The 13459-nt window shown below is 40.0% G+C and overlaps 1 protein-coding gene across 4 annotated transcripts in view; it reads left to right on the plus strand.

Annotated features, from left to right (window-relative positions):
* The window catches only part of WASF3 (WASP family member 3), a 127720-nt gene that overhangs the window by 31150 nt on the left and 83111 nt on the right, over positions 1-13459 (plus strand). The window contains exon 2 of one of the 4 annotated variants that reach the window (XM_037003909.2): positions 9027-9145. The exons of the other annotated variants lie outside the window; for them this stretch is intronic. The gene's annotated coding sequence lies outside the window, so the exon portion shown is untranslated. The remainder of the gene's footprint in view (positions 1-9026; positions 9146-13459) is intronic. 4 annotated transcript variants of the gene reach the window in all.

The raw sequence follows: 13459 nt of genomic DNA on the forward strand, positions 1-13459 counted from the left end.
TCCATTTTGAAACCGATTCCTTTGGGCAATGAAACTGAAGACCCATATCTGAATAGCATTCAACAGTATTTCTCATTAATATGCTTTCTCAGTCCTCAGTCTGCAAGACATGGTCAGGATGTTCTTGGTTTGAAGCCTGGATGCTTTGATTTCCGTTCTGTTAATTTCTTATCTGTGACTCTGCTGAGAAGGTTTTTTCCCCCCTGCTATTTAATCACACTCAGGAAAAAAAGGTAAAACTTTTTATCTGTTTTTAATTATTTCTGTATTAATGAGACTGCCATCTCTTACTCTCTGTAAAAAGATGTAATATGGTATTCACTTTTGATTGAGTAATTTTTTTGAATTTTGACCTTTTTTATTTGAGAAAAAACTAAAGGTGTAAGATAGAAAATTGTTGGTTATTTTCTTTAAATGTCTTTTCTCCTACAGATGTCATCTTTAAGTGTAGGTCACAAACCAGAAATATCCTCTAAAAATTTCCATGGAAATGACTATGAATGAGATTTAAGCGCAAGGCAGCTGTACATGAGATCCCTAGATGAGATCACTAAGGAAAAGGTCTAAATAAATATATCTAAAATCTGATAATTCTCCCCTTTCTCTTATGTAAAAAGTAGTAATGAAATGCCACGCAAACTTCATTCTTTTAGCAACTAGTTACTGAATACCTACTATGTGCCATGTACTATTCTGGGCACTTGGGAATCCATCAGTGCACAAAATATTAAAAAGTCCCCGCACTGCCTTCAGACAGCTGATATTTTAATGGGAGAAGTAGGCAGTAAAGGAGGTAAGTCTGTAAATTACATACACATAGCACATCAGAAGATTGACAGGTACTGTGGGGAAGAAGAAATCAATGAAGAAAAATAAGGAGGTCCAGGAATGGCAGTTTTATTTGGGGTGGGGTCAGGGAAGGCAGTATTTGAGCAGATTGAAGGACGTGTAATGGGCTGAGCTGTGGGGTGCCAGGTGGGGAGGACCATTCCGGGAGTGGTCGTAGCAAATGCACAGGTGTCATGATGGGGTGTCCACTGGTGTGTGGGACCAGCAGGGAGGCAGCCTGAAGGAGAACAAGAGAGACAGTGAGGATGGAGTGGTAAAGGGAGGGAGGTAGGGGAAGGGCACGAAGCTCTTAGGTCCTTGTGGGATTTGGCTTTTACCTGAGTGAGAGGAACAGCCAGTAGGGGGTTTCGAATGGAGGAGAGGTGTGATCTGACTTCCCCTGTGGCAGAATTGCTGTGGCTTCTGCATGGGGAGCAGGCTGTGGGAGGAAAGGGTAGAGGCAGGAGAGCAGGTGGGAGGCCCGGGGAGGCCTCAGGTAGGGGTTGTTGGGGCCTGAGTTAGGATGGAAGCAGCCAAGGTGGCAGGAGTGGTACAATTTTGAGATGCTTAGAAGGTGGACCACCAGTAGGATTGGCTGGTGGATCTGCCTGAGGTGCGTGGGGAGGGAAGTTAAGGATGCCCTGGAGTTCTTGCCTGAGCACCTGCAAATGCTGAGTCTCCATGAACTAAGTGGGGGGTGCGGTGCGGACTGCAGGTAGAAAGAGGAGTTCGTTCCCGGGCACGTGACATTGGCATGTGCCATCTGTGTGAACGTGTGTTGTTGATGTTGGGTCTACCATATCGAAGCTCGCGGGTGAGTGGTCTCCGCTGGACGTGTAACTTTGGGAGTTGTCAGGGAACGTTTGGCATTAAAACCATGAGAGAGAAGAGCTCGTGAAGGGAAGGAGTGTGGATAGAGGAGGGAAGAGATCCGAGGACCCAGGCAGGTTGGGGAAGCTCAGGAATGGCGGGGCGTTGGTGGCCCTGGCTCTGGTTACTCCTGGAGGCATTCCTCTCCCTGGCTCACTGTGACATTTTAACGGTGTACTCAGCAGTGCCTTCCGAATGGACGCGTGACTGGAGAAAGTAGTAGGTAGGAGTTCACCAGGACCTAAGGGAGAGAGCAAGTTTATCTCTTTAGCTCTTATCAGAGTGATTCTAGATTGTTCTGGCTTTACTGGCTCTACTTGATCTCCGTACTGGTAAGCTTTGCTGTATTACGGTTTTTATTTATGTATTATGATGTAAACAACCTCTGCAAAGGACTTTATTTATCCAATCTATAATAATACAATATGTCATTCCAATAGTTGAGTTTTTTAAAAGCAAGTAATTTAAATCACATTTACTTTCAGGAAATACTCTGGAATACTAGAAATATTTTTGCAGCTTTTGGGGAGTAAATCCCTGTAGTTTTCTTTATGGAATTATGTAGCATTTTTTTCTTTACAATGTTTTCTCAATTTCTCTGTCTCCAATATGAAGACAGGCTTATCAATTGTCAGGTGAATGGTGATTTTTTTGAGAATAGGTGTCATTCAGCTGTGTGTGTGTTTTAGGTACAGACACATTATTTTCAGAGGGGGTTTCTGGAGTGTGTTGGACAAGTCTGGTCAGTGTTTTCAGTGCTTATCTCTAGTTTAGTCTGCTCACAGAGTGCTGAAGCCCTTGATGTCCAGCACTTGGGGACTGGCCCTTACATTGTAAGACTTTCTAGGGGACGTTGTGATTTTTTTTTATTAAGGTATCATTGATATACAATCTTATAAAGGTTTCACATGAGCAACATTGTGGTTACTGCACTCACCCATATTATCAAGTCCGGCCCCCCACCTCCCCACCCCTTCGCAGTCAGTGTCCATCAGCATAGTAAGATGTACAGAATCACTGCTTGTCTTCTCTGTGCTATACTGCTTGGGGATGTTGTGATTTCAAGGCGTCCCTGCTGTATAATATGTGTTGAGTGAACGAAGGAGTGAATGTAGGGGAATGTGCGTGTGTGGGGATGGGAGGAAGAGTTGTACTGTAATGAAAACAGAAATGTGAAAAAATGCAATCAGAGCTTCTGCATGGAAGGGTCACAAATCTTGTGACAATCTCCCTTTAGCCTTACCGAGGAGTTCATTTTGGCTCAAAGCAACTCAGCAGAAGCATGGCCTCCTGAAGAAGGTTGCTTTCCTATACTTCCAAGCTTTTGGTTTGCCCGTGAGAAAGTCAGGAGACTGTGAAAGTTCTCCCTCCCGATCACACTGACCAGTAAGCCATGCAGGGCCCAACACTGCATTTATGACCACACCTTCCTTTCCTAGGCCATCTTCAAAGCCACCTGAAATTTTCTTGGGTTTTAATTTTTATTTTACATTACTTTTTACTGTTAATCTTGAGGTTTACTTCATTTAAGCCCATTTCAGATATTTTTTATATAATTGATAATGCTTATTATATCAAATGTTTTGTTTGTCTCATTAGCATTTATTTCATATAAGATTCTCTTCCAGATTTATTTATTTACCCTTGCTGGGTCACTTCCCAGTAGAATCCAGACTCCACTAAAACAAGGAAATTGTCTTACCTTTTGCAGCATTTTATCTCCTGTACCTTGGTACTAGTGTGTAGTAGTATTCAATAAATATTTTTGCATAAATAAATACTGTAGATACAGTTTTGTATGCTTTTCCATTTAATGTCATAAGAATTTTATCACATAATTAAAAAGTCTGCTGATCACCAATCATGTGGTTGCATAATAATTTATAGAACTAGCATAATTTGATTTAAATTAATTGTTTTGTTTGGCTTTAGTTTCTTCTCTGTTATATAAATAATACTGAAGGGAACATCTTCATGCATAAATCTTTGCCTACATTTGTATATATTTCTTTAGGTTATATTACTAAAAGAATTATTAGTTGAAGTAATTTACACAATTTAAGTCTCTGAACATATACTGACAAAAGTGAAACAATTTATACTCCTATTAGCATTTTAAAAGATCATATTGGCAGTTCAAACAATTAATACTCCCATTGACCGCTTTCTACTAGAATGTGATCTCTAATGCTATTTTTTTCTCATTTTGGTTTCGGTCCCTTTGGCAATCCCACCTATTTGTTCTGTTCCATTTTTTCCACTACAGTCAGTGCCGATAATTTGTGCTTCATACTCTAGGCTCTAATGTTCACCAGATGAGTGGAGGTTCCCCCTGTGCCCCAAGCTTACCATCCTCAAGAGTGTAATTATTATCTTTCCATCAATATCTGCTTCCTGTTGCTCTGTTCCCCTTTGAGATAAAAAGGTAAAAACCTTTTCAGCTTCCAGGTTGGGAACATGGAAGTGATTCTCAAGTCTTCTGTTTTCCTCTTTATCCTTGGCTGGTTTCTGTATGTCTTGTTAGTTCTGTGCTCTTTGCTACTGCCTTGGTTAAAGCTTTTAACTGCCTCTTTTCTGGGTACTGTTGCTCCTACCTACCTTTCTATAGCACATTTCTCTAATGTATCAGCCTCACCGCCAAAATTATCTCCCTAAAATGCCCATTTTCTAGTGCTTTCCTAATTAAATTCCCTCAAGCTCTCCCAGTTGCTTACATGAAGCTGGCACTCTAACAGACTCTATGCTCTGCCTGCCTTTCCCCTAGTTTGCACTTCATCATTTCCTAACGGTATTCCTCCCTCTTATTCTCCAACTATCTTGAACCTCCTTATCGTCTCACATATGTGTCCTCTTTCAACCTCTGTGACTGTACTCTGGCTGGACTCTACCTAGAATACTGGCCCTCACTTCACTGTCCGTTACTTGTTCATTTAACAATCGTCTGCAAATTCAGCTACAAAAATTTCTTTGCCCAAAGGATCTCTGCCTTTTGGTACAACTACTGGCAGTGTTTAAGTACTTCTGCGACAGAATCTTAAATATCATCTGTTGGTAATATTTATTTATAGATTTATATACTAGGCTGTATGATTATTTATCAGATTCCATGGCACTTACTATAGAGACTATTGTAGAATAGTTAACAAATACTAGTTGAATTGATGAATATCTCAATAGAAACATAGGCTTTTTAGTGTTTTTCCTTCCTTCCTGCTTCTGTCTGGTATTTTCTCCATTTAGTCTGAAGAACTTTAGCATCTCTTTTAGTATGGATTTACTCAACTTTGGTTTATTGGAAAATGTTTTTATTTTGCTTTCTTAAAAAAAATCAAACCTTTTATTTTTACATATATAGTCTTGCAGAAAATGGCAAACAAGTCCCATGTACCCTTTGCCCAGCTTCCCCAAGTGGGGACATTTTATTTTGCTGGGGTACAGTTGATGGTACCAGGAAATTGGTGGTAGTACATTAATATTAAGTAGGCTACAGACCTTATTCACTATACTTTTATTTTAAATTACATTCATGTGTATAAAGTTCTACACAATTTATTACATGTGTACACACGCTAAAAAATATCAAGATACAGTTACATCACTGTTCAGGGTCTCCCTTGTGCTGTTCCTTTGTAATCTCACCACTCTACCCCCTGGTCCTTGTTCCCTGTTCTCCATCTGTATAGTTGTATGATTTTGAGAGTATTATATACATGGAAACATACTGTATGTGACCTTGTGAGATGTATCTTTTTCATTAAGCACAGTGCCCTTTGGGTTGTTTAGGTTGTTGTGTGTATCTATAGTTCATCCTTTTTTATTGCTGATTAATAAGACAGATATGGATATACCAGGGTTTGTTCAGCCATCTATCCAAACAACATTTGAGTTGTTTACAGTATTTTTGTAATATGAATGAAACTTTTAATTTCTCTGGAATAAATACCTGTGAGTATGATTACTGGGTTGAATCACAAGTGCGTATTTACTTCTGTAACAATTTGCCAAACTTTTCCAGAGTAGCTATACCATTTTACATTCCCACCAGCAATGTGTAAATGACTCAGTTTCTCTGTATCACCAGAATTTGGTATTATTACTGCTTAAAAAATTTTTTTTAACTGGTCTAATAAAGTGTATAGTGATATCTCATTGTGGTTTTCATTTGCATTTCCCCAATTGCTAATGATGTTGGCTATTAATGTTAATAAATGCTTGCCCTCCATGTCTTCTTCAGTGACGTGTTTATTCTTGCCCATTTTATAATTAGATTGTCTACTTTTTTCTTGACTGCTGAGTTTTTAGAGTATTTTTATATATTCTAGATATGAAGCCTTTGTTGAATATTTGGTTTTCAGATTTTTCTCACAGTCTGTAGCTTGCTTTTTATCATCTTAATAGAGTCTTCACAGCTCAAGAGTTTTAGATTTTAATGCTTTTGGTTTTGAAACTATTTTTGGTGGATACAAATTTCTATGTGACAGCTTTTTGATTTTTCCTTTTTCTCAGCATTCTAAATACGTCACTCCCCTGTATTTTGCCTCTCATTATTTTTAATAAAATGTAGCCTTCTTAAATGTTGTCCTTATTTCTGTTCCGTAGATCCAATGTGGCTTTTTTTCCTCCGGTTGCATTGGATATTTACTCTTTATCTTTGGTTTTCAGCAGTTTGTCTGTGATGTGCCCAGATGTGATTTTCTTTATATTTATCCTCCTTCGGGTTGAGTGAGCTTCTTGGACCTGTGGGTTGATGTCCTTCATCATGGTTTGAAAAGTTCTCAGACACTGTTTCTTTAGTCCTATTTTCTCTCATTTGGAAGTCCAGTTATAGTGCATTCTAGCCATTTGATATTGTCATACAGATCTTGGGAAGTTTCATTGTTTCTTGTTTGTTTCCTTTCAGATTTGCAGGACCTTCTACTTCGTCTACTTTGCTGTTAAGCTCATTGAAGTAGTTATTTCTGAAGGTGTAATTTCTACTTCTAGCTTTTCTGTTTAGCTATTTATTTCCTATTTTATTCTGCTGAAATTACTCACTGTTTATGTTCTTATATGTGTCTTTCCCGCAAGATTCTTTAGTACATTTAACATAGTTATGTTGGCTGGTTGCAACATATGGTCATATATGGTCTATCTCTGTTGACTGTTTTCCTCTTGTTTATGAAGCATGTTCTCTTGCCTCATAATTTTTTATTGTATGCTGGACATCATGTGTAAAAAACAGTAAAGACTAGGGAATATCTACCCCTAGAAAAGAGCTTATTCTTTCTTTTGTTACACTGCTAAAGTGGGGGATTGAGCTGCATCTGGCCTTTGTAGTAGCAAGAGTTAGATTCAGTCATCACTAGCTTTAATATTTTTTAGTAGAATGAGGATTTTGTTTTCAGCGGAGCTTCAGAATGAACGCCATCAGGACCTTTATGCTTTAGAGCCAAGCTGCCCACTTCATGAGCAATGGGAGATCACTCTTTTATAGCTTGACTGCTAGGTTTTTAGAGACGTTGATGTGCTCTCTTAACTCTATATAGTCTGTGGCTTCCACTCCTCAGGAGATCTCTCTTTGCCCTACTGTTCACTAGAGGAAATTCTTTCAGCTTTCCTTCTTTCCTGCTGATATTAAATAGACTGCTGTTCTGTATCCAGGGGAGTTCAGTGGTGCCTGAGATAGGGGAGTCTCTCAACTCTCTTGTTCTGTGTCCTTGTCCACTGTATCTGATAAAGGCTGAAGGGAAAGAATTGGCAGGTGGATGCAGACTTGCTGTGTGTTTGAAGGCCCTTGAGAATGTGGCCCATCATTTCAGCTCACGGGTAGACATTAAAAGTCTGTTAACGGCTCAGCTGGTATTTACTTACCTCTAAATATGGCAGGTTCTTCCTCCTGTCACCAGGAATGCCAGGAATGAAAGCAGCTCTGAATCACCTCCCCTAGAAAAGCTGTCAGTATCTGGTATTTATTTCATTTAGTGTTTTTTTGGGTCTGGGCATTTTTTTTCCCTAAAATCTTATGGCTTTATAGCTTTATTCAGGTTATACTCATTGCTAAGGAAGTTTGCTTTATTTACTTTTTTCTTAAACGTAATGTTTACAATTTTATTAATGAGGCATTAATGGTATCGGTATTAATGTCTGATCTTTAGGTACCCTGGATCCTTGAGCAGTGGTTCCAAAACCTTTAGATTATGAACCTCATCATAAGAAAACACAAACCCCTAATATATGTATATATTATAAATTATAGATATATACTAGTTCTTGACACTTTTCTCCTACATTGTAATACATTAAACATTTTAAAGTAAATAAAATTTTAACTTTATTTCGTCTTCATCTAATATCATTATTGATGATAGTGGATTAAATCTATTTCAATTCAGTGTTTTGATTTTGAAAAATATTTTTAAACTAATTTCTTGTGGATCTATTTAGATCATGATTGTTTTTGACTCAGCTGACAAGAGGCGGTCATAGCTGGACAGTGCCAGCTTTGCCATTTTCTTGTTAGCTTAATTCTTGTGTTATCAGTATTGTCTTCAATCCTTCATTGTTGTTGTTTCAGGGATCTTTTTCACACCCCTCTTCTATTTGGTGAGAATTAGCTTTGTTAAAATGGTTTGTAATTCCCTGTGCCTGGTCCCTGTAGACACACATCCTGCAGACTGTCATACCCTGCTGACAGCTCTTGGAGCTGGAGCGCCGCTCTCCTCCTGGGCTAATTTTGTGCCTTGTGTGCTATGTGACTGCTGACGTATGGCCCATAAAAAGACAGATATCTGACATATATTAAACATGAGTAAACCTTAATTTCTTTTTTCTCTCGCATTCAGTCATTGTGTATCTGCACCCCCCTCCCCCTCCCCCCCACCTCCAAACATTGGTGCCCTGCAGTTCGTAGATCATTTCTCCAGAGAACCAGAGCCAGTTAGGCATTTTGGGAGCGACTCCTGCTTCCATGTTCTCTGAGATATCATCGCCTTTGTTCAGGCAGCTCTCTTATTGACGCTTTTAGTGTAGCTGTTTCCCTGGGCCCCTGCTAGTCACCATCCAGAGCCCAGCAGGATCCTGAGGAAGGGTGCTTTCTTGGTAAGTCCTGGGCCAAACCATCTCTGAGTAATGTTATAGAATGGAAGTTATAGTCATCCCATGGGATTCTATCTGTTTAGATAAAACAGACAAAATATGTCCAGAGGCATCATTTACTGTAAATGGACTGGGGAGTTCAAACCTTGCCTTGGCCACTTAGAAGCTTGTGGTACAGTAGCCTAGTCTCTGAAAAGTACTCATCTGTTAATTGGGGGTTTTACCCACCTTTGCCCTTCTCTTTGTGTCCCCAGGATTGGATGATACACTGATTGCAGAAGCATATACTAGGCTCCCCAGGGTTTGAATGGCTTACTAAGGATTCCTGTGGAGAGAGATTTTGAAGTTTACCTTTAATAGCATGTGCAGTAAGGTAAGCAGGATGGATACCTGATAGCTTTCCATTTCCTGAGTTTCCTTTACAGTGAGATTGTAATTTAACTCAAAGAAAGGAAGATGGGATAATGGTTAAAAGCATAGTTTTTGAAAGCAGATTTTCTAGGTTTGAATCATAGCTCCATTATGTACTCTGTGACCTTGGGTGGATCAGTTAACTTCTCTGTTCCCTAGTTTCCTCATCTGTAAAATGGGAATAATAATAACACTTACCTCACAGGGGTGTTGTGAGGTTTAAGTGACAGACATAGCATGTAAAGCACTTCTGCACAGTGCCTGGCTCAACATTGCAGCTCAGTAAATTAGTCGCCGCGCTTCTCTTCTTCCCTTTCTCAGTGTCCTTATATGAGGGCAGATGCAGTCCCAGGTAACATTTTACCCCAACAGAGAATTCAAGATGCAAATCCCAGCCAAAAAGATGTTCTAAATAAAGAACCTCACGATGTCCCCAGGAGCTGGGATGCTCTTCGGTGGGCGGTTAGTAGCGGAGGCCAGATGTTTTCAGCTCCTCTTTCATGACTTTAGGCTTGTGGTTGAGTCATCATAAAAGAGGAGCAGGAGCACCTGCTCTGGTCTCTTATACCTTCGAAGAGAATCCTAACGTTGATTACCTCGTCTTCATGTGTTCTCCACGCCTCTCTCTGTCTATTCCTTCCCTTAGTTGTTGCAGGAATGTGGAGAGTCTTGTTGATTGCTTTCTTGGGGCAGGGGGAGAGACTATCAATATAGGGATATTTGGGGCTAAAGATCATTAAATTTATACATTATTTAGTAGGCAGGGCCATGGTATATTGAAATCACTTGATTTTGTTAGTTATAATGTCATTTCAGTTTTTTTTGGTGCAATAAATCATCCACTTGCTTTCAAATAGATTTTAAATATTGACCACTCTTCATATTAAGATTTAATGGGTCATTAATTTTAAGCATTGAGATTGATAAAAGTGGTACTTAATAATCTCCATGTATTTGTTGTACGTGAGAATTGATACATTTATACATCTTTAATATTTTATAGAGTATTTATTTCAGTAAATTTCCATGAAATTTACTTATAGTTGTGAGGGGAGAAGGTAAAATTGGGTATGAAACTTGCTGGAGTGGATTTTGATTTCAAGTCTCTGAACCATCCCTGTGTATAGGTTGTTGCCATTTTAATTTCCTCAGTTTGCTTTATATGTGATGTCAGTCAGCCACTTAATGATGTCCTCTGTGCTAAAAGGTTTTGTAGAGCTAAGGTCTGCCTTTGAGAGAGTAGGCTTTTCTTGACTTTTAGAGAATAATGTTGTCAACTGTTTGGAATTATGGTGGCTGATGTAACGAATGGAAGCAGAATCTGGACCTTGGTATGTTCATGCCTTCACAATTGACAGATTTGGCTGGCATTTAATGCAGATTTCTGTCAACAGAAAACTGCAAAAGTAAGAGGTGCCTTCTTAGGGTAAATTCCTAGGAGTGGAATTCCTGGGTCAAATGGTATTTCTATTTTGAGTTTTTTGAGGAACCTCCATACTGCTTTCCACAATGGTTGAACTAGTTTACATTCCCACCAGCAGTGTAGGAGGGTTCCCCTTTCTCCTCATCCTCAGTGAAATAAGCCAGGTGGAGAAAGACAAGTACCATCTGTGGAGCTTAAGAACAAAGCAAAAACTGAAGGAACAAAACAGCAGCAGACTCACAGAATCCAAGAATGGACTAACAGTTACCAAAGGGAAAGGGACTGGGGAGAATGGGTGGGAAGGGAGGGACAAGGGGGAAAACGGGGCATTACAATTAGCAGACATAATGTGTGTGTGTGTAGGGACATGGGCAGGGCTGTACAACACAGAGAAGAAAAGTACTGATTCTGTAGCATCTTACTATGCTGATGGACAGTGACTGTAATGGGGTATGTGGTGGGGACTTGATTATGGGGGGAGTCTAGTAACCATAATGTTGCTCATGTAATTGTACATTAATGACAACCAAAAAAAAAAAAAGTAAGAGGTGCCTTCATTAAGCAAAACATGAGGATTTCAGGTATCAGACTACCTACTATTTGGAGTATCCACCTTTTGGTGCCCTTTGAGTGGGTAAATTGGCTGTCATGTTCACCTGTAGAAGTGGAGTGGAGTCAGGTACATCCATTGTGCATCTGCTTTGTCATTTGGAGACAGGTGGGCACTACTACCCTCAGCTGAGGAGAATGAGGAAATGGCATGTTCCCTGCCTGTACAAATGGCGTCAGCACTTCCCCTTTCCCACAGTGGCCTGAGTAACACTGCCCCAGCATAGGGGGCATGCTTTCTGCCTCCCTGTTTGATGACAGGTTGACAGGTGACTGTTTAGCTTTTGATAATAGAGGGTTAGCAGCTACCATTTATTAAGGGGCTCTGCCTGCTTGCTGTATGTTCTTTGCCTATGATAGTTCATCCTCCCCTCATCTTTACACTTTAAGGGGAGGTACTGTTGGCCTTATTTTGCAGATGGGGAGATTGAGGCCCAGACAGTAACAGCATTCCCAGAGTGCAAAGCTGGAGGTGGGTCCAGGCCTGGAATCCATACCTCTGATGCCCACACATCTCTTCTTTCCCCTCTGCTGTGCAACCTAAGGTCCTCAGAAAATGTTTCCTACAAGATCATCCTGGATACCCCTAATTAAATGATTATTACTTTATTAATAGGAGATGGAATTTCATGCTAGAAATGTTTTCAGTGGTAATAAGTTACTTTCTAGGTGACTGAAATTATACATTCATTGCTGGGTGGCAATGATTTTTGCCCTTGTTTTTTCTTCTCTGTGAGCTGAGGTACTCTAGTGTGGTGGTGAGCTGTTCAGAGCCCCTCATTACTTTAGGTAAGTGTATGTCAGGGTTGACTAGAGGCCCAGGAGACTTGAATGTAGACATGTCATAAAATGTTACTGTGGTGTTTATCAGTCTTGTTTGAACATACAGGGGCCGCTGTGGGTGGAAGTTTATGGACCCATTTGTTATAGTGGCTGCTACTGTACTTTATCCTCAGGGAGAAAAATGTAACAGGAGTCACATGTTGAATTACACATGAAAGCTCTATGTCAGCTTTAGTATTGTATAGCTAGTTTTGGAATCTATTTTGATTCTGGAATATGCAAAAATTGTCATGGTAATGGAAAAAAAACCCTGCAGTGCAGCATTTTACATCTGCTATTTCCATCTGATAATGTGCAGATTTCCTAAGTGTTTTTGTGCATTTATGTAATAATTTTCTTTGTCCAAATTTAAGATTCAGCATATTTAATGAGACTAAATGGTAATCCTGATGTGACTGTGATCTACTTGGTATCCAACAGGATGTTGATTGCTGACTGTATGATATTTTAGCCTAGGTTATCATATTTAGTATGAGTTTAAAGAGGAAGCATATAGGGTCATGGGGGGGCAGTGAGAGGAACTGCTTCTGGTACCTGTGCTACATTTGTCTTTTTCTTGAAATAGCTGTGGAAACGACAACACCAGGTATAAGCAGAAAATACAAGAGAAGGCAGTATCTCTCTTTTGGCCAGTTGTAGAAGGCTTAACAGGTCTCTGTGTAGGGGATCAAGGCAGGTCAAAGCAAGGAATAAAAACACAGATAACCTGCAGATCAGGTTCACAGGTGTTCAGGAATCAACATGTGGTTAAAACCAGGGACAATTTACAGGTATGGGAGGACAGCAGAGACTCACACCAATTAGAGATGTAAAGCAGCTTTATTGTTAAGAAAACCTCTTTTAGATTTATTTATGACAGGCCAGGAGCAACTTCCAGGATTTTCTAACCTAGGTGGGACCAAAGCTAAGAGTAATGCCATAGCTGGGATGCTGACATTAGGGAAAGGCATTAGTCTACTTGTTAGGTAGCATCGCAAGCAGTGATTTAGCGTGTGCCTATTATGTACATGGTATTATTTTAGACATTAAGAAATGGAGGATTCAATTTTTACCTTCTAGGGGCTTCTCGTTGAGTTGAGAAGACAGAGCATACGCAGCCAAAGAGAAGTCCCATGGGAAGTACATGTGTTGGGTGTCCGGTGGGTGCTACTCAGCATGAGTTCTGCTGGAGTTCACGGGAAGAGGTGACCCAGCTGGGCTCGGGTGGTCCAGAGAATGTTGTGAAGACAACAGAGCGAGTCCTAGGAGGAGCTGAGTTTGGAATACAAGGTGGGACTTAGAGTGAGGAGGATGGGGGTGAGAGCCTCTCCCACTTGAACTTGCTGTTTCACTCTTTGACCTGTATCCTAATTTGTAAGATAGTTAAAATAATTCCTACCTTTCTTGTTTGTGTCAGAGTGG

The sequence above is a fragment of the Manis javanica genome, chromosome 1, assembly GCF_040802235.1.
Source record: "Manis javanica isolate MJ-LG chromosome 1, MJ_LKY, whole genome shotgun sequence".
Classification (NCBI taxonomy): domain Eukaryota; kingdom Metazoa; phylum Chordata; class Mammalia; order Pholidota; family Manidae; genus Manis; species Manis javanica.